General features: G+C 40.4%; 11 non-coding genes across 11 annotated transcripts; all 11 read left to right on the forward strand.

The window, feature by feature from the left end:
- Positions 1-400: 400 nt before the first annotated feature.
- On the forward strand, positions 401-480 carry trnas-aga. The gene has a single exon. It is a non-coding gene; the product is annotated as a tRNA-Ser (tRNA).
- A 2,080-nt stretch (positions 481-2,560) lies between these two features.
- On the forward strand, positions 2,561-2,639 carry trnas-aga. The gene has a single exon. It is a non-coding gene; the product is annotated as a tRNA-Ser (tRNA).
- A 2,094-nt stretch (positions 2,640-4,733) lies between these two features.
- trnas-aga lies at positions 4,734-4,813 on the forward strand. The gene has a single exon. It is a non-coding gene; the product is annotated as a tRNA-Ser (tRNA).
- Positions 4,814-6,903: 2,090 nt separating this feature from the next.
- trnas-aga lies at positions 6,904-6,984 on the forward strand. Its single transcript has one exon. It is a non-coding gene; the product is annotated as a tRNA-Ser (tRNA).
- A 2,085-nt stretch (positions 6,985-9,069) lies between these two features.
- Positions 9,070-9,148, forward strand: trnas-aga. The gene has a single exon. It is a non-coding gene; the product is annotated as a tRNA-Ser (tRNA).
- Positions 9,149-11,229: 2,081 nt separating this feature from the next.
- On the forward strand, positions 11,230-11,309 carry trnas-aga. Its single transcript has one exon. It is a non-coding gene; the product is annotated as a tRNA-Ser (tRNA).
- Positions 11,310-13,393: 2,084 nt separating this feature from the next.
- Positions 13,394-13,474, forward strand: trnas-aga. Its single transcript has one exon. It is a non-coding gene; the product is annotated as a tRNA-Ser (tRNA).
- A 2,090-nt stretch (positions 13,475-15,564) lies between these two features.
- Positions 15,565-15,645, forward strand: trnas-aga. Its single transcript has one exon. It is a non-coding gene; the product is annotated as a tRNA-Ser (tRNA).
- Positions 15,646-17,739: 2,094 nt separating this feature from the next.
- Positions 17,740-17,820, forward strand: trnas-aga. The gene has a single exon. It is a non-coding gene; the product is annotated as a tRNA-Ser (tRNA).
- A 2,089-nt stretch (positions 17,821-19,909) lies between these two features.
- trnas-aga lies at positions 19,910-19,990 on the forward strand. The gene has a single exon. It is a non-coding gene; the product is annotated as a tRNA-Ser (tRNA).
- A 2,090-nt stretch (positions 19,991-22,080) lies between these two features.
- On the forward strand, positions 22,081-22,160 carry trnas-aga. The gene has a single exon. It is a non-coding gene; the product is annotated as a tRNA-Ser (tRNA).
- Positions 22,161-23,141: the final 981 nt, after the last annotated feature.

Raw genomic sequence — 23,141 nt, forward strand, 5'->3', positions numbered from 1 at the left:
TAATAAGAACGGGGATCAGTAAATCATGCGCCAGCCTTCTTCGGAGGCAGCAAAGGCTAAAGAAGAGGAGAAGTAAAGAAGAGCTGACAAACAATCGGCTCCGCACTTGCAACAGTACACGCCGCCCGTCTTTGTTTTCCTTAATATCCGTATCAGCTGTGTTTCTTGCTTATCTCCCTTTGTTCTCGGGTGACATTTTGTGTCTCAACTTAGAATTCGGCCAAAAAAGAAAACTTAAATCAAGAAATAAGTAACAACTGAAAGCATGATGGGGGCCACTGTAGTTTCCTCCATAGACTCAATAATTACAGTAATTTTCAGAAGTCAGAAAGAAAATGAAAAAAAAAAAAACAAAACAAATAAATTTAGCCTAAAGCTATATCGCTGGCACCTGATTGCAGTAGTCGTGGCGAGTGGTTAAGGCGATGGACTAGAAATCCATTGGGGTCTCCCCCGCAGGTTCGAATCCTGCCGACTACGTGTGTGTTTTACCTTTGTTAAGAATGTCTTCAAAGTCAAAATTTAGCAGTCAGATTAGGCATTGTTAGCATTATGTAGGCAATGATTCCCTTCAATTGCCTCAGAATTATGGACCCATCATGGCACACGGATACTGTATATTCCTTAACTCTCTTAACTGTGGAATATTGCAAGCACGTGTCTGCTGTTAATTGCAATGAAAGGACTTTTCAGCGATTAGAAAAAACACAAAAAATATTCAGTCGTTTTACAAAGTTGGACCAGGCTTTGAGCAGTTAATTCTATTTTTTTGTGTCCGACGTGTAGCAGAACAGGTTGAAAACAGCATTTATCCTGCCTGAAAGACTGCGTCGTATTGATTGACTGTTGAATGAGAAAACGCTCAACCACTGGCTAATCGTCAGAGATCTTGTGTAGAAGAAGAAAAGAAAAAAAAAAAAACTACGTGAATGTAAAAGGAAAGATAAGGCTTTAGGAAACAAAGAACTCACGATTAAGATGGATTCCTTTGGAACTTCAACGACAAATTTTACAGGCATTAAAGTAAATGTGGACAATCCATTTAGAGTGTTTGTACTTTTAAACATAACAAAATAAATTATAAGCAGCCTCAACGCAGCAAGCTGAGACAAGCTTAAGCATTTTACCACGATAACAGAGACAGCTTCCTGTTATTTATGACAATAGAAACTGGGAGTTACTCTCGCTCTTTCACGATTAAAACGAGCATGTTTTGTTCTTTCATTTGCTTCCTTTCAGTTGCTTGGCTTATATAGTTAACTTCTAATTCTTTCTCGGGTCTAGCTGTGTAGCTAACACATGTGGACTTTGCAACCAAGACATGCTGTTAACTGTTCTACTCTCACAGATAATCGAGTTGCTCGAAATCCTCTGCCTCCTTAAAGATGATCAAAAAATAGACCGTAATATCACCGCTCCTGCTCCAGTCCAAACATCTTCAGAGCACATATTGACAAACAGAAGGGCGATTCGACGATTCAAGGAATTAAGACGCCATAGATAGCAGGGCTTTGCCGTCAGTAGTCGTGGCCGAGTGGTTAAGGCGATGGACTTGAAATCCTTTGTGGTTTACCCGCAGGTGCCTTCGAATCCTGTCGGCTATGCAGTTTAACCTTTAGCAAAGTCAAGGTATTAAGCCTTCACTTGCCACTCGCAAATACAATTTGCAAATCTTATCAGTAGCTCACGGTTCAAATAACAAAAAAGTGGTAGATGCTGCAATCAATGGGAGGCATAAGAACACATTCCGTTGACAGCTTACCAGTTTCTGTTCGCAACACGAATACTGAAGCGCCAGTGCAAAGTTAAGTGTCCTTTCGGCACAGACTGCAGCAAAGCATTTGAGTGCAGTCTAGAAAATGATCAGCTGCCGTAAAAACGCCATACGCTGCAAACCCCCAAAGCAGTGACCACCATAACTAAACTGAAATGGATACTAATGATTTAAAAAACAGTCTTGTTCAAAGATTAAGCCTCAAAATCACTTGTTGGTCTGAATTTGGAGAGGAAGACTGTAAGGCCGCTTTAACACAAACCTCATTTATTTCTTTTCGTTGCAGGGCTATTGGTATAAGGCACTGCCAGGGTCTGAAGGTTTAAATTTACTAAGGATTGTGGGTGTAAAATGACAGAATTCACATGTGATGTGAAACGAATCTAATAAGAACGGGGATCAGTAAATCATGCGTCAGCCTTCTTCGGAGGCAGCAAAGGCTAAAGAAGAGGAGAAGTAAAGAAGAGCTGACAAACAATCGGCTCCGCACTTGCAACAGTACACGCCGCCCGTCTTTGTTTTCCTTAATATCCGTATCAGCTGTGTTTCTTGCTTATCTCCCTTTGTTCTCGGGTGACATTTTGTGTCTCAACTTAGAATTCGGCCAAAAAAGAAAACTTAAATCAAGAAATAAGTAACAACTGAAAGCATGATGGGGGCCACTGTAGTTTCCTCCATAGACTCAATAATTACGAGTAATTTTCAGAAGTCAGAAAGAGAAAATGAAAAAAAAAAAACAAAACAAATAAATTTAGCCTAAAGCTATATCGCTGGCACCTGATTGCAGTAGTCGTGGCGAGTGGTTAAGGCGATGGACTAGAAATCCATTGGGGTCTCCCAGCAGGTTCGAATCCTGCCGACTACGTGTGTGTTTTACCTTTGTTAAGAATGTCTTCAAAGTCAAAATTTAGCAGTCAGATTAGGCATTGTTAGCATTATGTAGGCAATGATTCCCTTCAATTGCCTCAGAATTATGGACCCATCATGGCACACGGATACTGTATATTCCTTAACTCTCTTAACTGTGGAATATTCCGCAAGCACGTGTCTGCTGTTAATTGCAATGAAAGGACTTTTCAGCGATTAGAAAAAACACAAAAAATATTCAGTCGTTTTACAAAGTTGGACCAGGCTTTGAGCAGTTAATTCTATTTTTTTGTGTCCGACGTGTAGCAGAACAGGTTGAAAAACAGCATTTATCCTGCCTGAAAGACTGCGTCGTATTGATTGACTGTTGAATGAGAAAACGCTCAACCACTGGCTAATCGTCAGAGATCTTGTGTAGAAGAAGAAGAAAAGAAAAAAAAAAACTACGTGAATGTAAAAGGAAAGATAAGGCTTTAGGAAACAAAGAACTCACGATTAAGATGGATTCCTTTGGAACTTCAACGACAAATTTTACAGGCATTAAAGTAAATGTGGACAATCCATTTAGAGTGTTTGTACTTTTAAACATAACAAAATAAATTATAAGCAGCCTCAACGCAGCAAGCTGAGACAAGCTTAAGCATTTTACCACGATAACAGAGACAGCTTCCTGTTATTTATGACAATAGAAACTGGGAGTTACTCTCGCTCTTTCACGATTAAAACGAGCATGTTTTGTTCTTTCATTTGCTTCCTTTCAGTTGCTTGGCTTATATAGTTAACTTCTAATTCTTTCTCGGGGTCTAGCTGTGTAGCTAACACATGTGGACTTTGCAACCAAGACATGCTGTTAACTGTTCTACTCTCACAGATAATCGAGTTGCTCGAAATCCTCTGCCTCCTTAAAGATGATCAAAAAATAGACCGTAATATCACCGCTCCTGCTCCAGTCCAAACATCTTCAGAGCACATATTGACAAACAGAAGGGCGATTCGACGATTCAAGGAATTAAGACGCCATAGATAGCAGGGCTTTGCCGTCAGTAGTCGTGGCCGAGTGGTTAAGGCGATGGACTTGAAATCCTTTGTGGTTTACCCTCGCAGGTGCCTTGAATCCTGTCGGCTATGCAGTTTAACCTTTAGCAAAGTCAAGGTATTAAGCCTTCACTTGCCACTCGCAAATACAATTTGCAAATCTTATCAGTAGCTCACGGTTCAAATAACAAAAAAGTGGTAGATGCTGCAATCAATGGGAGGCATAAGAACACATTCCGTTGACAGCTTACCAGTTTCTGTTCGCAACACGAATACTGAACGCGCCAGTGCAAAGTTAAGTGTCCTTTCGGCACAGACTGCAGCAAAGCATTTGAGTGCAGTCTAGAAAATGATCAGCTGCCGTAAAAACGCCATACGCTGCAAACCCCCAAAGCAGTGACCACCATAACTAAACTGAAATGGATACTAATGATTTAAAAAACAGTCTTGTTCAAAGATTAAGCCTCAAAATCACTTGTTGGTCTGAATTTGGAGAGGAAGACTGTAAGGCCGCTTTAACACAAACCTCATTTATTTCTTTTCGTTGCAGGGCTATTGGTATAAGGCACTGCCAGGGTCTGAAGGTTTAAATTTACTAAGGATTGTGGGTGTAAAATGACAGAATTCACATGTGATGTGAAACGAATCTAATAAGAACGGGGATCAGTAAATCATGCGCGTCAGCCTTCTCGGAGGCAGCAAAGGCTAAAGAAGAGGAGAAGTAAAGAAGAGCTGACAAACAATCGGCTCCGCACTTGCAACAGTACACGTCGCCCGTCTTTGTTTTCCTTAATATCCGTATCAGCTGTGTTTCTTGCTTATCTCCCTTTGTTCTCGGGTGACATTTTGTGTCTCAACTTAGAATTCGGCCAAAAAAGAAAACTTAAATCAAGAAATAAGTAACAACTGAAAGCATGATGGGGGCCACTGTAGTTTCCTCCATAGACTCAATAATTACGAGTAATTTTCAGAAGTCAGAAAGAGAAAATGAAAAAAAAAAAAAAAACAAAACAAATAAATTTAGCGCCTAAAGCTATATCGCTGGCACCTGATTGCAGTAGTCGTGGCCGAGTGGTTAAGGCGATGGACTAGAAATCCATTGGGGTCTCCCCGCAGGTTCGAATCCTGCCGACTACGTGTGTGTTTTACCTTTGTTAAGAATGTCTTCAAAGTCAAAATTTAGCAGTCAGATTAGGCATTGTTAGCATTATGTAGGCAATGATTCCCTTCAATTGCCTCAGAATTATGGACCCATCATGGCACACGGATACTGTATATTCCTTAACTCTCTTAACTGTGGAATATTCCGCAAGCACGTGTCTGCTGTTAATTGCAATGAAAGGACTTTTCAGCGATTAGAAAAAACACAAAAAATATTCAGTCGTTTTACAAAGTTGGACCAGGCTTTGAGCAGTTAATTCTATTTTTTTGTGTCCGACGTGTAGCAGAACAGGTTGAAAAACAGCATTTATCCTGCCTGAAAGACTGCGTCGTATTGATTGACTGTTGAATGAGAAAACGCTCAACCACTGGCTAATCGTCAGAGATCTTGTGTAGAAGAAGAAGAAAAGAAAAAAAAAAAACTACGTGAATGTAAAAGGAAAGATAAGGCTTTAGGAAACAAAGAACTCACGATTAAGATGGATTCCTTTGGAACTTCAACGACAAATTTTACAGGCATTAAAGTAAATGTGGACAATCCATTTAGAGTGTTTGTACTTTTAAACATAACAAAATAAATTATAAGCAGCCTCAACGCAGCAAGCTGAGACAAGCTTAAGCATTTTACCACGATAACAGAGACAGCTTCCTGTTATTTATGACAATAGAAACTGGGGAGTTACTCTCGCTCTTTCACGATTAAAACGAGCATGTTTTGTTCTTTCATTTGCTTCCTTTCAGTTGCTTGGCTTATATAGTTAACTTCTAATTCTTTCTCGGGGTCTAGCTGTGTAGCTAACACATGTGGACTTTGCAACCAAGACATGCTGTTAACTGTTCTACTCTCACAGATAATCGAGTTGCTCGAAATCCTCTGCCTCCTTAAAGATGATCAAAAAATAGACCGTAATATCACCGCTCCTGCTCCAGTCCAAACATCTTCAGAGCACATATTGACAAACAGAAGGGCGATTCGACGATTCAAGGAATTAAGACGCCATAGATAGCAGGGCTTTGCCGTCAGTAGTCGTGGCCGAGTGGTTAAGGCGATGGACTTGAAATCCTTTGTGGTTTACCCTCGCAGGTGCCTTCGAATCCTGTCGGCTATGCAGTTTAACCTTTAGCAAAGTCAAGGTATTAAGCCTTCACTTGCCACTCGCAAATACAATTTGCAAATCTTATCAGTAGCTCACGGTTCAAATAACAAAAAAGTGGTAGATGCTGCAATCAATGGGAGGCATAAGAACACATTCCGTTGACAGCTTACCAGTTTCTGTTCGCAACACGAATACTGAACGCGCCAGTGCAAAGTTAAGTGTCCTTTCGGCACAGACTGCAGCAAAGCATTTGAGTGCAGTCTAGAAAATGATCAGCTGCCGTAAAACGCCATACGCTGCAAACCCCCAAAGCAGTGACCACCATAACTAAACTGAAATGGATACTAATGATTTAAAAAACAGTCTTGTTCAAAGATTAAGCCTCAAAATCACTTGTTGGTCTGAATTTGGAGAGGAAGACTGTAAGGCCGCTTTAACACAAACCTCATTTATTTCTTTTCGTTGCAGGGCTATTGGTATAAGGCACTGCCAGGGTCTGAAGGTTTAAATTTACTAAGGATTGTGGGTGTAAAATGACAGAATTCACATGTGATGTGAAACGAATCTAATAAGAACGGGGATCAGTAAATCATGCGCGTCAGCCTTCTTCGGAGGCAGCAAAGGCTAAAGAAGAGGAGAAGTAAAGAAGAGCTGACAAACAATCGGCTCCGCACTTGCAACAGTACACGCCGCCCGTCTTTGTTTTCCTTAATATCCGTATCAGCTGTGTTTCTTGCTTATCTCCCTTTGTTCTCGGGTGACATTTTGTGTCTCAACTTAGAATTCGGCCAAAAAAGAAAACTTAAATCAAGAAATAAGTAACAACTGAAAGCATGATGGGGCCACTGTAGTTTCCTCCATAGACTCAATAATTACGAGTAATTTTCAGAAGTCAGAAAGAGAAAATGAAAAAAAAAAAACAAAACAAATAAATTTAGCCTAAAGCTATATCGCTGGCACCTGATTGCAGTAGTCGTGGCGAGTGGTTAAGGCGATGGACTAGAAATCCATTGGGGTCTCCCCGCGCAGGTTCGAATCCTGCCGACTACGTGTGTGTTTTACCTTTGTTAAGAATGTCTTCAAAGTCAAAATTTAGCAGTCAGATTAGGCATTGTTAGCATTATGTAGGCAATGATTCCCTTCAATTGCCTCAGAATTATGGACCCATCATGGCACACGGATACTGTATATTCCTTAACTCTCTTAACTGTGGAATATTCCGCAAGCACGTGTCTGCTGTTAATTGCAATGAAAGGACTTTTCAGCGATTAGAAAAAACACAAAAAATATTCAGTCGTTTTACAAAGTTGGACCAGGCTTTGAGCAGTTAATTCTATTTTTGTGTCCCGCGTGTAGCAGAACAGGTTGAAAAACAGCATTTATCCTGCCTGAAAGACTGCGTCGTATTGATTGACTGTTGAATGAGAAAACGCTCAACCACTGGCTAATCGTCAGAGATCTTGTGTAGAAGAAGAAGAAAAGAAAAAAAAAAACTACGTGAATGTAAAAGGAAAGATAAGGCTTTAGGAAACAAAGAACTCACAATTAAGATGGATTCCTTTGGAACTTCAACGACAAATTTTACAGGCATTAAAGTAAATGTGGACAATCCATTTAGAGTGTTTGTACTTTTAAACATAACAAAATAAATTATAAGCAGCCTCAACGCAGCAAGCTGAGACAAGCTTAAGCATTTTACCACGATAACAGAGACAGCTTCCTGTTATTTATGACAATAGAAACTGGGAGTTACTCTCGCTCTTTCACGATTAAAACGAGCATGTTTTGTTCTTTCATTTGCTTCCTTTCAGTTGCTTGGCTTATATAGTTAACTTCTAATTCTTTCTCGGGTCTAGCTGTGTAGCTAACACATGTGGACTTTGCAACCAAGACATGCTGTTAACTGTTCTACTCTCACAGATAATCGAGTTGCTCGAAATCCTCTGCCTCCTTAAAGATGATCAAAAAATAGACCGTAATATCACCGCTCCTGCTCCAGTCCAAACATCTTCAGAGCACATATTGACAAACAGAAGGGCGATTCGACGATTCAAGGAATTAAGACGCCATAGATAGCAGGGCTTTGCCGTCAGTAGTCGTGGCGAGTGGTTAAGGCGATGGACTTGAAATCCTTTGTGGTTTACCCTCGCAGGTGCCTTCGAATCCTGTCGGCTATGCAGTTTAACCTTTAGCAAAGTCAAGGTATTAAGCCTTCACTTGCCACTCGCAAATACAATTTGCAAATCTTATCAGTAGCTCACGGTTCAAATAACAAAAAAGTGGTAGATGCTGCAATCAATGGGAGGCATAAGAACACATTCCGTTGACAGCTTACCAGTTTCTGTTCACCACACGAATACTGACGCGCCAGTGCAAAGTTAAGTGTCCTTTCGGCACAGACTGCAGCAAAGCATTTGAGTGCAGTCTAGAAAATGATCAGCTGCCGTAAAACGCCATACGCTGCAAACCCCCAAAGCAGTGACCACCATAACTAAACTGAAATGGATACTAATGATTTAAAAAACAGTCTTGTTCAAAGATTAAGCCTCAAAATCACTTGTTGGTCTGAATTTGGAGAGGAAGACTGTAAGGCCGCTTTAACACAAACCTCATTTATTTCTTTTCGTTGCAGGGCTATTGGTATAAGGCACTGCCAGGGTCTGAAGGTTTAAATTTACTAAGGATTGTGGGTGTAAAATGACAGAATTCACATGTGATGTGAAACGAATCTAATAAGAACGGGGATCAGTAAATCATGCGCGTCAGCCTTCTTCGGAGGCAGCAAAGGCTAAAGAAGAGGAGAAGTAAAGAAGAGCTGACAAACAATCGGCTCCGCACTTGCAACAGTACACGTCGCCCGTCTTTGTTTTCCTTAATATCCGTATCAGCTGTGTTTCTTGCTTATCTCCCTTTGTTCTCGGGTGACATTTTGTGTCTCAACTTAGAATTCGGCCAAAAAAGAAAACTTAAATCAAGAAATAAGTAACAACTGAAAGCATGATGGGGGCCACTGTAGTTTCCTCCATAGACTCAATAATTACGAGTAATTTTCAGAAGTCAGAAAGAGAAAATGAAAAAAAAAAAAACAAAACAAATAAATTTAGCCTAAAGCTATATCGCTGGCACCTGATTGCAGTAGTCGTGGCGAGTGGTTAAGGCGATGGACTAGAAATCCATTGGGGTCTCCCCGCAGGTTCGAATCCTGCCGACTACGTGTGTGTTTTACCTTTGTTAAGAATGTCTTCAAAGTCAAAATTTAGCAGTCAGATTAGGCATTGTTAGCATTATGTAGGCAATGATTCCCTTCAATTGCCTCAGAATTATGGACCCATCATGGCACACGGATACTGTATATTCCTTAACTCTCTTAACTGTGGAATATTCCGCAAGCACGTGTCTGCTGTTAATTGCAATGAAAGGACTTTTCAGCGATTAGAAAAAACACAAAAAATATTCAGTCGTTTTACAAAGTTGGACCAGGCTTTGAGCAGTTAATTCTATTTTTTGTGTCCGACGTGTAGCAGAACAGGTTGAAAAACAGCATTTATCCTGCCTGAAAGACTGCGTCGTATTGATTGACTGTTGAATGAGAAAACGCTCAACCACTGGCTAATCGTCAGAGATCTTGTGTAGAAGAAGAAGAAAAAAAAAAAACTACGTGAATGTAAAAGGAAAGATAAGGCTTTAGGAAACAAAGAACTCACGATTAAGATGGATTCCTTTGGAACTTCAACGACAAATTTTACAGGCATTAAAGTAAATGTGGACAATCCATTTAGAGTGTTTGTACTTTTAAACATAACAAAATAAATTATAAGCAGCCTCAACGCAGCAAGCTGAGACAAGCTTAAGCATTTTACCACGATAACAGAGACAGCTTCCTGTTATTTATGACAATAGAAACTGGGAGTTACTCTCGCTCTTTCACGATTAAAACGAGCATGTTTTGTTCTTTCATTTGCTTCCTTTCAGTTGCTTGGCTTATATAGTTAACTTCTAATTCTTTCTCGGGGTCTAGCTGTGTAGCTAACACATGTGGACTTTGCAACCAAGACATGCTGTTAACTGTTCTACTCTCACAGATAATCGAGTTGCTCGAAATCCTCTGCCTCCTTAAAGATGATCAAAAAATAGACCGTAATATCACCGCTCCTGCTCCAGTCCAAACATCTTCAGAGCACATATTGACAAACAGAAGGGCGATTCGACGATTCAAGGAATTAAGACGCCATAGATAGCAGGGCTTTGCCGTCAGTAGTCGTGGCCGAGTGGTTAAGGCGATGGACTTGAAATCCTTTGTGGTTTACCCTCGCAGGTGCCTTCGAATCCTGTCGGCTATGCAGTTTAACCTTTAGCAAAGTCAAGGTATTAAGCCTTCACTTGCCACTCGCAAATACAATTTGCAAATCTTATCAGTAGCTCACGGTTCAAATAACAAAAAAGTGGTAGATGCTGCAATCAATGGGAGGCATAAGAACACATTCCGTTGACAGCTTACCAGTTTCTGTTCGCAACACGAATACTGAAGCGCCAGTGCAAAGTTAAGTGTCCTTCGGCACAGACTGCAGCAAAGCATTTGAGTGCAGTCTAGAAAATGATCACCTGCCGTAAAACGCCATACGCTGCAAACCCCCAAAGCAGTGACCACCATAACTAAACTGAAATGGATACTAATGATTTAAAAAACAGTCTTGTTCAAAGATTAAGCCTCAAAATCACTTGTTGGTCTGAATTTGGAGAGGAAGACTGTAAGGCCGCTTTAACACAAACCTCATTTATTTCTTTTCGTTGCAGGGCTATTGGTATAAGGCACTGCCAGGGTCTGAAGGTTTAAATTTACTAAGGATTGTGGGTGTAAAATGACAGAATTCACATGTGATGTGAAACGAATCTAATAAGAACGGGGATCAGTAAATCATGCGTCAGCCTTCTTCGGAGGCAGCAAAGGCTAAAGAAGAGGAGAAGTAAAGAAGAGCTGACAAACAATCGGCTCCGCACTTGCAACAGTACACGCCGCCCGCCTTTGTTTTCCTTAATATCCGTATCAGCTGTGTTTCTTGCTTATCTCCCTTTGTTCTCGGGTGACATTTTGTGTCTCAACTTAGAATTCGGCCAAAAAAGAAAACTTAAATCAAGAAATAAGTAACAACTGAAAGCATGATGGGGGCCACTGTAGTTTCCTCCATAGACTCAATAATTACGAGTAATTTTCAGAAGTCAGAAAGAGAAAATGAAAAAAAAAAAAAAAACAAATAAATTTAGCGCCTAAAGCTATATCGCTGGCACCTGATTGCAGTAGTCGTGGCGAGTGGTTAAGGCGATGGACTAGAAATCCATTGGGGTCTCCCGCGCAGGTTCGAATCCTGCCGACTACGTGTGTGTTTTACCTTTGTTAAGAATGTCTTCAAAGTCAAAATTTAGCAGTCAGATTAGGCATTGTTAGCATTATGTAGGCAATGATTCCCTTCAATTGCCTCAGAATTATGGACCCATCATGGCACACGGATACTGTATATTCCTTAACTCTCTTAACTGTGGAATATTCCGCAAGCACGTGTCTGCTGTTAATTGCAATGAAAGGACTTTTCAGCGATTAGAAAAAACACAAAAAATATTCAGTCGTTTTACAAAGTTGGACCAGGCTTTGAGCAGTTAATTCTATTTTTGTGTCCGACGTAGCAGAACAGGTTGAAAAACAGCATTTATCCTGCCTGAAAGACTGCGTCGTATTGATTGACTGTTGAATGAGAAAACGCTCAACCACTGGCTAATCGTCAGAGATCTTGTGTAGAAGAAGAAGAAAAGAAAAAAAAAAAACTACGTGAATGTAAAAGGAAAGATAAGGCTTTAGGAAACAAAGAACTCACGATTAAGATGGATTCCTTTGGAACTTCAACGACAAATTTTACAGGCATTAAAGTAAATGTGGACAATCCATTTAGAGTGTTTGTACTTTTAAACATAACAAAATAAATTATAAGCAGCCTCAACGCAGCAAGCTGAGACAAGCTTAAGCATTTTACCACGATAACAGAGACAGCTTCCTGTTATTTATGACAATAGAAACTGGGAGTTACTCTCGCTCTTTCACGATTAAAACGAGCATGTTTTGTTCTTTCATTTGCTTCCTTTCAGTTGCTTGGCTTATATAGTTAACTTCTAATTCTTTCTCGGGGTCTAGCTGTGTAGCTAACACATGTGGACTTTGCAACCAAGACATGCTGTTAACTGTTCTACTCTCACAGATAATCGAGTTGCTCGAAATCCTCTGCCTCCTTAAAGATGATCAAAAAATAGACCGTAATATCACCGCTCCTGCTCCAGTCCAAACATCTTCAGAGCACATATTGACAAACAGAAGGGCGATTCGACGATTCAAGGAATTAAGACGCCATAGATAGCAGGGCTTTGCCGTCAGTAGTCGTGGCCGAGTGGTTAAGGCGATGGACTTGAAATCCTTTGTGGTTTACCCTCGCAGGTGCCTTCGAATCCTGTCGGCTATGCAGTTTAACCTTTAGCAAAGTCAAGGTATTAAGCCTTCACTTGCCACTCGCAAATACAATTTGCAAATCTTATCAGTAGCTCACGGTTCAAATAACAAAAAAGTGGTAGATGCTGCAATCAATGGGAGGCATAAGAACACATTCCGTTGACAGCTTACCAGTTTCTGTTCGCAACACGAATACTGAACGCGCCAGTGCAAAGTTAAGTGTCCTTTCGGCACAGACTGCAGCAAAGCATTTGAGTGCAGTCTAGAAAATGATCAGCTGCCGTAAAACGCCATACGCTGCAAACCCCCAAAGCAGTGACCACCATAACTAAACTGAAATGGATACTAATGATTTAAAAAACAGTCTTGTTCAAAGATTAAGCCTCAAAATCACTTGTTGGTCTGAATTTGGAGAGGAAGACTGTAAGGCCGCTTTAACACAAACCTCATTTATTTCTTTTCGTTGCAGGGCTATTGGTATAAGGCACTGCCAGGGTCTGAAGGTTTAAATTTACTAAGGATTGTGGGTGTAAAATGACAGAATTCACATGTGATGTGAAACGAATCTAATAAGAACGGGGATCAGTAAATCATGCGCCAGCCTTCTTCGGAGGCAGCAAAGGCTAAAGAAGAGGAGAAGTAAAGAAGAGCTGACAAACAATCGGCTCCGCACTTGCAACAGTACACGTCGCCCGTCTTTGTTTTCCTTAATATCCGTATCAGCTGTGTTTCTTGCTTATCTCCCTTTGTTCTCGGGTGACATTTTGTGTCTCAACTTAGAATTCGGCCAAAAAAGAAAACTTAAATCAAGAAATAAGTAACAACTGAAAGCATGATGGGGGCCACTGTAGTTTCCTCCATAGACTCAATAATTACGAGTAATTTTCAGAAGTCAGAAAGAGAAAATGAAAAAAAAAAAACAAAACAAATAAATTTAGCCTAAAGCTATATCGCTGGCACCTGATTGCAGTAGTCGTGGCGAGTGGTTAAGGCGATGGACTAGAAATCCATTGGGGTCTCCCCGCGCAGGTTCGAATCCTGCCGACTACGTGTGTGTTTTACCTTTGTTAAGAATGTCTTCAAAGTCAAAATTTAGCAGTCAGATTAGGCATTGTTAGCATTATGTAGGCAATGATTCCCTTCAATTGCCTCAGAATTATGGACCCATCATGGCACACGGATACTGTATATTCCTTAACTCTCTTAACTGTGGAATATTCCGCAAGCACGTGTCTGCTGTTAATTGCAATGAAAGGACTTTTCAGCGATTAGAAAAAACACAAAAAATATTCAGTCGTTTTACAAAGTTGGACCAGGCTTTGAGCAGTTAATTCTATTTTTGTGTCCGACGTGTAGCAGAACAGGTTGAAAACAGCATTTATCCTGCCTGAAAGACTGCGTCGTATTGATTGACTGTTGAATGAGAAAACGCTCAACCACTGGCTAATCGTCAGAGATCTTGTGTAGAAGAAGAAGAAAAGAAAAAAAAAAACTACGTGAATGTAAAAGGAAAGATAAGGCTTTAGGAAACAAAGAACTCACGATTAAGATGGATTCCTTTGGAACTTCAACGACAAATTTTACAGGCATTAAAGTAAATGTGGACAATCCATTTAGAGTGTTTGTACTTTTAAACATAACAAAATAAATTATAAGCAGCCTCAACGCAGCAAGCTGAGACAAGCTTAAGCATTTTACCACGATAACAGAGACAGCTTCCTGTTATTTATGACAATAGAAACTGGGGAGTTACTCTCGCTCTTTCACGATTAAAACGAGCATGTTTTGTTCTTTCATTTGCTTCCTTTCAGTTGCTTGGCTTATATAGTTAACTTCTAATTCTTTCTCGGGGTCTAGCTGTGTAGCTAACACATGTGGACTTTGCAACCAAGACATGCTGTTAACTGTTCTACTCTCACAGATAATCGAGTTGCTCGAAATCCTCTGCCTCCTTAAAGATGATCAAAAAATAGACCGTAATATCACCGCTCCTGCTCCAGTCCAAACATCTTCAGAGCACATATTGACAAACAGAAGGGCGATTCGACGATTCAAGGAATTAAGACGCCATAGATAGCAGGGCTTTGCCGTCAGTAGTCGTGGCCGAGTGGTTAAGGCGATGGACTTGAAATCCTTTGTGGTTTACCCTCGCAGGTGCCTTCGAATCCTGTCGGCTATGCAGTTTAACCTTTAGCAAAGTCAAGGTATTAAGCCTTCACTTGCCACTCGCAAATACAATTTGCAAATCTTATCAGTAGCTCACGGTTCAAATAACAAAAAAGTGGTAGATGCTGCAATCAATGGGAGGCATAAGAACACATTCCGTTGACAGCTTACCAGTTTCTGTTCGCAACACGAATACTGAACGCGCCAGTGCAAAGTTAAGTGTCCTTTCGGCACAGACTGCAGCAAAGCATTTGAGTGCAGTCTAGAAAATGATCAGCTGCCGTAAAAACGCCATACGCTGCAAACCCCCAAAGCAGTGACCACCATAACTAAACTGAAATGGATACTAATGATTTAAAAAACAGTCTTGTTCAAAGATTAAGCCTCAAAATCACTTGTTGGTCTGAATTTGGAGAGGAAGACTGTAAGGCCGCTTTAACACAAACCTCATTTATTTCTTTTCGTTGCAGGGCTATTGGTATAAGGCACTGCCAGGGTCTGAAGGTTTAAATTTACTAAGGATTGTGGGTGTAAAATGACAGAATTCACATGTGATGTGAAACGAATCTAATAAGAACGGGGATCAGTAAATCATGCGTCAGCCTTCTTCGGAGGCAGCAAAGGCTAAAGAAGAGGAGAAGTAAAGAAGAGCTGACAAACAATCGGCTCGCACTTGCAACAGTACACGTCGCCCGTCTTTGTTTTCCTTAATATCCGTATCAGCTGTGTTTCTTGCTTATCTCCCTTTGTTCTCGGGTGACATTTTGTGTCTCAACTTAGAATTCGGCCAAAAAAGAAAACTTAAATCAAGAAATAAGTAACAACTGAAAGCATGATGGGGGCCACTGTAGTTTCCCTCCATAGACTCAATAATTACGAGTAATTTTCAGAAGTCAGAAAGAGAAAATGAAAAAAAAAAAAAACAAAACAAATAAATTTAGCGCCTAAAGCTATATCGCTGGCACCTGATTGCAGTAGTCGTGGCGAGTGGTTAAGGCGATGGACTAGAAATCCATTGGGGTCTCCCCGCGCAGGTTCGAATCCTGCCGACTACGTGTGTGTTTTACCTTTGTTAAGAATGTCTTCAAAGTCAAAATTTAGCAGTCAGATTAGGCATTGTTAGCATTATGTAGGCAATGATTCCCTTCAATTGCCTCAGAATTATGGACCCATCATGGCACACGGATACTGTATATTCCTTAACTCTCTTAACTGTGGAATATTCCGCAAGCACGTGTCTGCTGTTAATTGCAATGAAAGGACTTTTCAGCGATTAGAAAAAACACAAAAAATATTCAGTCGTTTTACAAAGTTGGACCAGGCTTTGAGCAGTTAATTCTATTTTTTTGTGTCCGACGTGTAGCAGAACAGGTTGAAAAACAGCATTTATCCTGCCTGAAAGACTGCGTCGTATTGATTGACTGTTGAATGAGAAAACGCTCAACCACTGGCTAATCGTCAGAGATCTTGTGTAGAAGAAGAAGAAAAGAAAAAAAAAAACTACGTGAATGTAAAAGGAAAGATAAGGCTTTAGGAAACAAAGAACTCACAATTAAGATGGATTCCTTTGGAACTTCAACGACAAATTTTACAGGCATTAAAGTAAATGTGGACAATCCATTTAGAGTGTTTGTACTTTTAAACATAACAAAATAAATTATAAGCAGCCTCAACGCAGCAAGCTGAGACAAGCTTAAGCATTTTACCACGATAACAGAGACAGCTTCCTGTTATTTATGACAATAGAAACTGGGGAGTTACTCTCGCTCTTTCACGATTAAAACGAGCATGTTTTGTTCTTTCATTTGCTTCCTTTCAGTTGCTTGGCTTATATAGTTAACTTCTAATTCTTTCTCGGGGTCTAGCTGTGTAGCTAACACATGTGGACTTTGCAACCAAGACATGCTGTTAACTGTTCTACTCTCACAGATAATCGAGTTGCTCGAAATCCTCTGCCTCCTTAAAGATGATCAAAAAATAGACCGTAATATCACCGCTCCTGCTCCAGTCCAAACATCTTCAGAGCACATATTGACAAACAGAAGGGCGATTCGACGATTCAAGGAATTAAGACGCCATAGATAGCAGGGCTTTGCCGTCAGTAGTCGTGGCCGAGTGGTTAAGGCGATGGACTTGAAATCCTTTGTGGTTTACCCTCGCAGGTGCCTTCGAATCCTGTCGGCTATGCAGTTTAACCTTTAGCAAAGTCAAGGTATTAAGCCTTCACTTGCCACTCGCAAATACAATTTGCAAATCTTATCAGTAGCTCACGGTTCAAATAACAAAAAAGTGGTAGATGCTGCAATCAATGGGAGGCATAAGAACACATTCCGTTGACAGCTTACCAGTTTCTGTTCGCAACACGAATACTGAACGCCAGTGCAAAGTTAAGTGTCCTTTCGGCACAGACTGCAGCAAAGCATTTGAGTGCAGTCTAGAAAATGATCAGCTGCCGTAAAAACGCCATACGCTGCAAACCCCCAAAGCAGTGACCACCATAACTAAACTGAAATGGATACTAATGATTTAAAAAACAGTCTTGTTCAAAGATTAAGCCTCAAAATCACTTGTTGGTCTGAATTTGGAGAGGAAGACTGTAAGGCCGCTTTAACACAAACCTCATTTATTTCTTTTCGTTGCAGGGCTATTGGTATAAGGCACTGCCAGGGTCTGAAGGTTTAAATTTACTAAGGATTGTGGGTGTAAAATGACAGAATTCACATGTGATGTGAAACGAATCTAATAAGAACGGGGATCAGTAAATCATGCGCGTCAGCCTTCTTCGGAGGCAGCAAAGGCTAAAGAAGAGGAGAAGTAAAGAAGAGCTGACAAACAATCGGCTCCGCACTTGCAACAGTACACGTCGCCCGTCTTTGTTTTCCTTAATATCCGTATCAGCTGTGTTTCTTGCTTATCTCCCTTTGTTCTCGGGTGACATTTTGTGTCTCAACTTAGAATTCGGCCAAAAAAGAAAACTTAAATCAAGAAATAAGTAACAACTGAAAGCATGATGGGGCCACTGTAGTTTCCTCCATAGACTCAATAATTACGAGTAATTTTCAGAAGTCAGAAAGAGAAAATGAAAAAAAAAAAAAAAACAAAACAAATAAATTTAGCGCCTAAAGCTATATCGCTGGCACCTGATTGCAGTAGTCGTGGCGAGTGGTTAAGGCGATGGACTAGAAATCCATTGGGGTCTCCCCGCGCAGGTTCGAATCCTGCCGACTACGTGTGTGTTTTACCTTTGTTAAGAATGTCTTCAAAGTCAAAATTTAGCAGTCAGATTAGGCATTGTTAGCATTATGTAGGCAATGATTCCCTTCAATTGCCTCAGAATTATGGACCCATCATGGCACACGGATACTGTATATTCCTTAACTCTCTTAACTGTGGAATATTCCGCAAGCACGTGTCTGCTGTTAATTGCAATGAAAGGACTTTTCAGCGATTAGAAAAAACACAAAAAATATTCAGTCGTTTTACAAAGTTGGACCAGGCTTTGAGCAGTTAATTCTATTTTTTTGTGTCCGACGTGTAGCAGAACAGGTTGAAAAACAGCATTTATCCTGCCTGAAAGACTGCGTCGTATTGATTGACTGTTGAATGAGAAAACGCTCAACCACTGGCTAATCGTCAGAGATCTTGTGTAGAAGAAGAAGAAAAGAAAAAAAAAAACTACGTGAATGTAAAAGGAAAGATAAGGCTTTAGGAAACAAAGAACTCACGATTAAGATGGATTCCTTTGGAACTTCAACGACAAATTTTACAGGCATTAAAGTAAATGTGGACAATCCATTTAGAGTGTTTGTACTTTTAAACATAACAAAATAAATTATAAGCAGCCTCAACGCAGCAAGCTGAGACAAGCTTAAGCATTTTACCACGATAACAGAGACAGCTTCCTGTTATTTATGACAATAGAAACTGGGGAGTTACTCTCGCTCTTTCACGATTAAAACGAGCATGTTTTGTTCTTTCATTTGCTTCCTTTCAGTTGCTTGGCTTATATAGTTAACTTCTAATTCTTTCTCGGGTCTAGCTGTGTAGCTAACACATGTGGACTTTGCAACCAAGACATGCTGTTAACTGTTCTACTCTCACAGATAATCGAGTTGCTCGAAATCCTCTGCCTCCTTAAAGATGATCAAAAAATAGACCGTAATATCACCGCTCCTGCTCCAGTCCAAACATCTTCAGAGCACATATTGACAAACAGAAGGGCGATTCGACGATTCAAGGAATTAAGACGCGACATAGATAGCAGGGCTTTGCCGTCAGTAGTCGTGGCCGAGTGGTTAAGGCGATGGACTTGAAATCCTTTGTGGTTTACCCTCGCAGGTGCCTTGAATCCTGTCGGCTATGCAGTTTAACCTTTAGCAAAGTCAAGGTATTAAGCCTTCACTTGCCACTCGCAAATACAATTTGCAAATCTTATCAGTAGCTCACGGTTCAAATAACAAAAAAGTGGTAGATGCTGCAATCAATGGGAGGCATAAGAACACATTCCGTTGACAGCTTACCAGTTTCTGTTCGCAACACGAATACTGACAGCGCCAGTGCAAAGTTAAGTGTCCTTTCGGCACAGACTGCAGCAAAGCATTTGAGTGCAGTCTAGAAAATGATCAGCTGCCGTAAAAACGCCATACGCTGCAAACCCCCAAAGCAGTGACCACCATAACTAAACTGAAATGGATACTAATGATTTAAAAAACAGTCTTGTTCAAAGATTAAGCCTCAAAATCACTTGTTGGTCTGAATTTGGAGAGGAAGACTGTAAGGCCGCTTTAACACAAACCTCATTTATTTCTTTTCGTTGCAGGGCTATTGGTATAAGGCACTGCCAGGGTCTGAAGGTTTAAATTTACTAAGGATTGTGGGTGTAAAATGACAGAATTCACATGTGATGTGAAACGAATCTAATAAGAACGGGGATCAGTAAATCATGCGTCAGCCTTCTTCGGAGGCAGCAAAGGCTAAAGAAGAGGAGAAGTAAAGAAGAGCTGACAAACAATCGGCTCCGCACTTGCAACAGTACACGTCGCCCGTCTTTGTTTTCCTTAATATCCGTATCAGCTGTGTTTCTTGCTTATCTCCCTTTGTTCTCGGGTGACATTTTGTGTCTCAACTTAGAATTCGGCCAAAAAAGAAAACTTAAATCAAGAAATAAGTAACAACTGAAAGCATGATGGGGGCCACTGTAGTTTCCTCCATAGACTCAATAATTACGAGTAATTTTCAGAAGTCAGAAAGAGAAAATGAAAAAAAAAAAACAAAACAAATAAATTTAGCCTAAAGCTATATCGCTGGCACCTGATTGCAGTAGTCGTGGCGAGTGGTTAAGGCGATGGACTAGAAATCCATTGGGGTCTCCCAGCGCAGGTTCGAATCCTGCCGACTACGTGTGTTTTACCTTTGTTAAGAATGTCTTCAAAGTCAAAATTTAGCAGTCAGATTAGGCATTGTTAGCATTATGTAGGCAATGATTCCCTTCAATTGCCTCAGAATTATGGACCCATCATGGCACACGGATACTGTATATTCCTTAACTCTCTTAACTGTGGAATATTCCGCAAGCACGTGTCTGCTGTTAATTGCAATGAAAGGACTTTTCAGCGATTAGAAAAAACACAAAAAATATTCAGTCGTTTTACAAAGTTGGACCAGGCTTTGAGCAGTTAATTCTATTTTTGTGTCCGACGTGTAGCAGAACAGGTTGAAAAACAGCATTTATCCTGCCTGAAAGACTGCGTCGTATTGATTGACTGTTGAATGAGAAAACGCTCAACCACTGGCTAATCGTCAGAGATCTTGTGTAGAAGAAGAAGAAAAGAAAAAAAAAAACTACGTGAATGTAAAAGGAAAGATAAGGCTTTAGGAAACAAAGAACTCACGATTAAGATGGATTCCTTTGGAACTTCAACGACAAATTTTACAGGCATTAAAGTAAATGTGGACAATCCATTTAGAGTGTTTGTACTTTTAAACATAACAAAATAAATTATAAGCAGCCTCAACGCAGCAAGCTGAGACAAGCTTAAGCATTTTACCACGATAACAGAGACAGCTTCCTGTTATTTATGACAATAGAAACTGGGAGTTACTCTCGCTCTTTCACGATTAAAACGAGCATGTTTTGTTCTTTCATTTGCTTCCTTTCAGTTGCTTGGCTTATATAGTTAACTTCTAATTCTTTCTCGGGTCTAGCTGTGTAGCTAACACATGTGGACTTTGCAACCAAGACATGCTGTTAACTGTTCTACTCTCACAGATAATCGAGTTGCTCGAAATCCTCTGCCTCCTTAAAGATGATCAAAAAATAGACCGTAATATCACCGCTCCTGCTCCAGTCCAAACATCTTCAGAGCACATATTGACAAACAGAAGGGCGATTCGACGATTCAAGGAATTAAGACGCCATAGATAGCAGGGCTTTGCCGTCAGTAGTCGTGGCCGAGTGGTTAAGGCGATGGACTTGAAATCCTTTGTGGTTTACCCTCGCAGGTGCCTTCGAATCCTGTCGGCTATGCAGTTTAACCTTTAGCAAAGTCAAGGTATTAAGCCTTCACTTGCCACTCGCAAATACAATTTGCAAATCTTATCAGTAGCTCACGGTTCAAATAACAAAAAAGTGGTAGATGCTGCAATCAATGGGAGGCATAAGAACACATTCCGTTGACAGCTTACCAGTTTCTGTTCGCAACACGAATACTGAACGCGCCAGTGCAAAGTTAAGTGTCCTTTCGGCACAGACTGCAGCAAAGCATTTGAGTGCAGTCTAGAAAATGATCAGCTGCCGTAAAAACGCCATACGCTGCAAACCCCCAAAGCAGTGACCACCATAACTAAACTGAAATGGATACTAATGATTTAAAAAACAGTCTTGTTCAAAGATTAAGCCTCAAAATCACTTGTTGGTCTGAATTTGGAGAGGAAGACTGTAAGGCCGCTTTAACACAAACCTCATTTATTTCTTTTCGTTGCAGGGCTATTGGTATAAGGCACTGCCAGGGTCTGAAGGTTTAAATTTACTAAGGATTGTGGGTGTAAAATGACAGAATTCACATGTGATGTGAAACGAATCTAATAAGAACGGGGATCAGTAAATCATGCGCGTCAGCCTTCTTCGGAGGCAGCAAAGGCTAAAGAAGAGGAGAAGTAAAGAAGAGCTGACAAACAATCGGCTCCGCACTTGCAACAGTACACACGCCCGTCTTTGTTTTCCTTAATATCCGTATCAGCTGTGTTTCTTGCTTATCTCCCTTTGTTCTCGGGTGACATTTTGTGTCTCAACTTAGAATTCGGCCAAAAAAGAAAACTTAAATCAAGAAATAAGTAACAACTGAAAGCATGATGGGGGCCACTGTAGTTTCCCTCCATAGACTCAATAATTACGAGTAATTTTCAGAAGTCAGAAAGAGAAAATGAAAAAAAAAAAAAAACAAAACAAATAAATTTAGCGCCTAAAGCTATATCGCTGGCACCTGATTGCAGTAGTCGTGGCGAGTGGTTAAGGCGATGGACTAGAAATCCATTGGGGTCTCCCGCGCAGGTTCGAATCCTGCCGACTACGTGTGTGTTTTACCTTTGTTAAGAATGTCTTCAAAGTCAAAATTTAGCAGTCAGATTAGGCATTGTTAGCATTATGTAGGCAATGATTCCCTTCAATTGCCTCAGAATTATGGACCCATCATGGCACACGGATACTGTATATTCCTTAACTCTCTTAACTGTGGAATATTCCGCAAGCACGTGTCTGCTGTTAATTGCAATGAAAGGACTTTTCAGCGATTAGAAAAAACACAAAAAATATTCAGTCGTTTTACAAAGTTGGACCAGGCTTTGAGCAGTTAATTCTATTTTTTTGTGTCCGACGTGTAGCAGAACATGTTGAAAAACAGCATTTATCCTGCCTGAAAGACTGCCTCGTATTGATTGACTGTTGAATGAGAAAACGCTCAACCACTGGCTAATCGTCAGAGATCTTGTGTAGAAGAAGAAGAAAAGAAAAAAAAAAAAACTACGTGAATGTAAAAGGAAAGATAAGGCTTTAGGAAACAAAGAACTCACGATTAAGATGGATTCCTTTGGAACTTCAACGACAAATTTTACAGGCATTAAAGTAAATGTGGACAATCCATTTAGAGTGTTTGTACTTTTAAACATAACAAAATAAATTATAAGCAGCCTCAACGCAGCAAGCTGAGACAAGCTTAAGCATTTTACCACGATAACAGAGACAGCTTCCTGTTATTTATGACAATAGAAACTGGGGAGTTACTCTCGCTCTTTCACGATTAAAACGAGCATGTTTTGTTCTTTCATTTGCTTCCTTTCAGTTGCTTGGCTGATATAGTTAACTTCTAATTCTTTCTCGGGGTCTAGCTGTGTAGCTAACACATGTGGACTTTGCAGCCAAGACATGTTGTTAACTGTTCTACTCTCTCAGATAATCGAGTCGCTTGAAATCCTCTGCCTCTTTAAGGATGATCAGAAATAGACCGTAATATTACATATTGACAAACAGAAGAAGAGCGATTCGACGATTGAAGGA

The sequence above is a fragment of the Polypterus senegalus genome, unplaced genomic scaffold, assembly GCF_016835505.1.
Source record: "Polypterus senegalus isolate Bchr_013 unplaced genomic scaffold, ASM1683550v1 scaffold_4464, whole genome shotgun sequence".
Lineage (NCBI taxonomy): Eukaryota > Metazoa > Chordata > Cladistia > Polypteriformes > Polypteridae > Polypterus > Polypterus senegalus.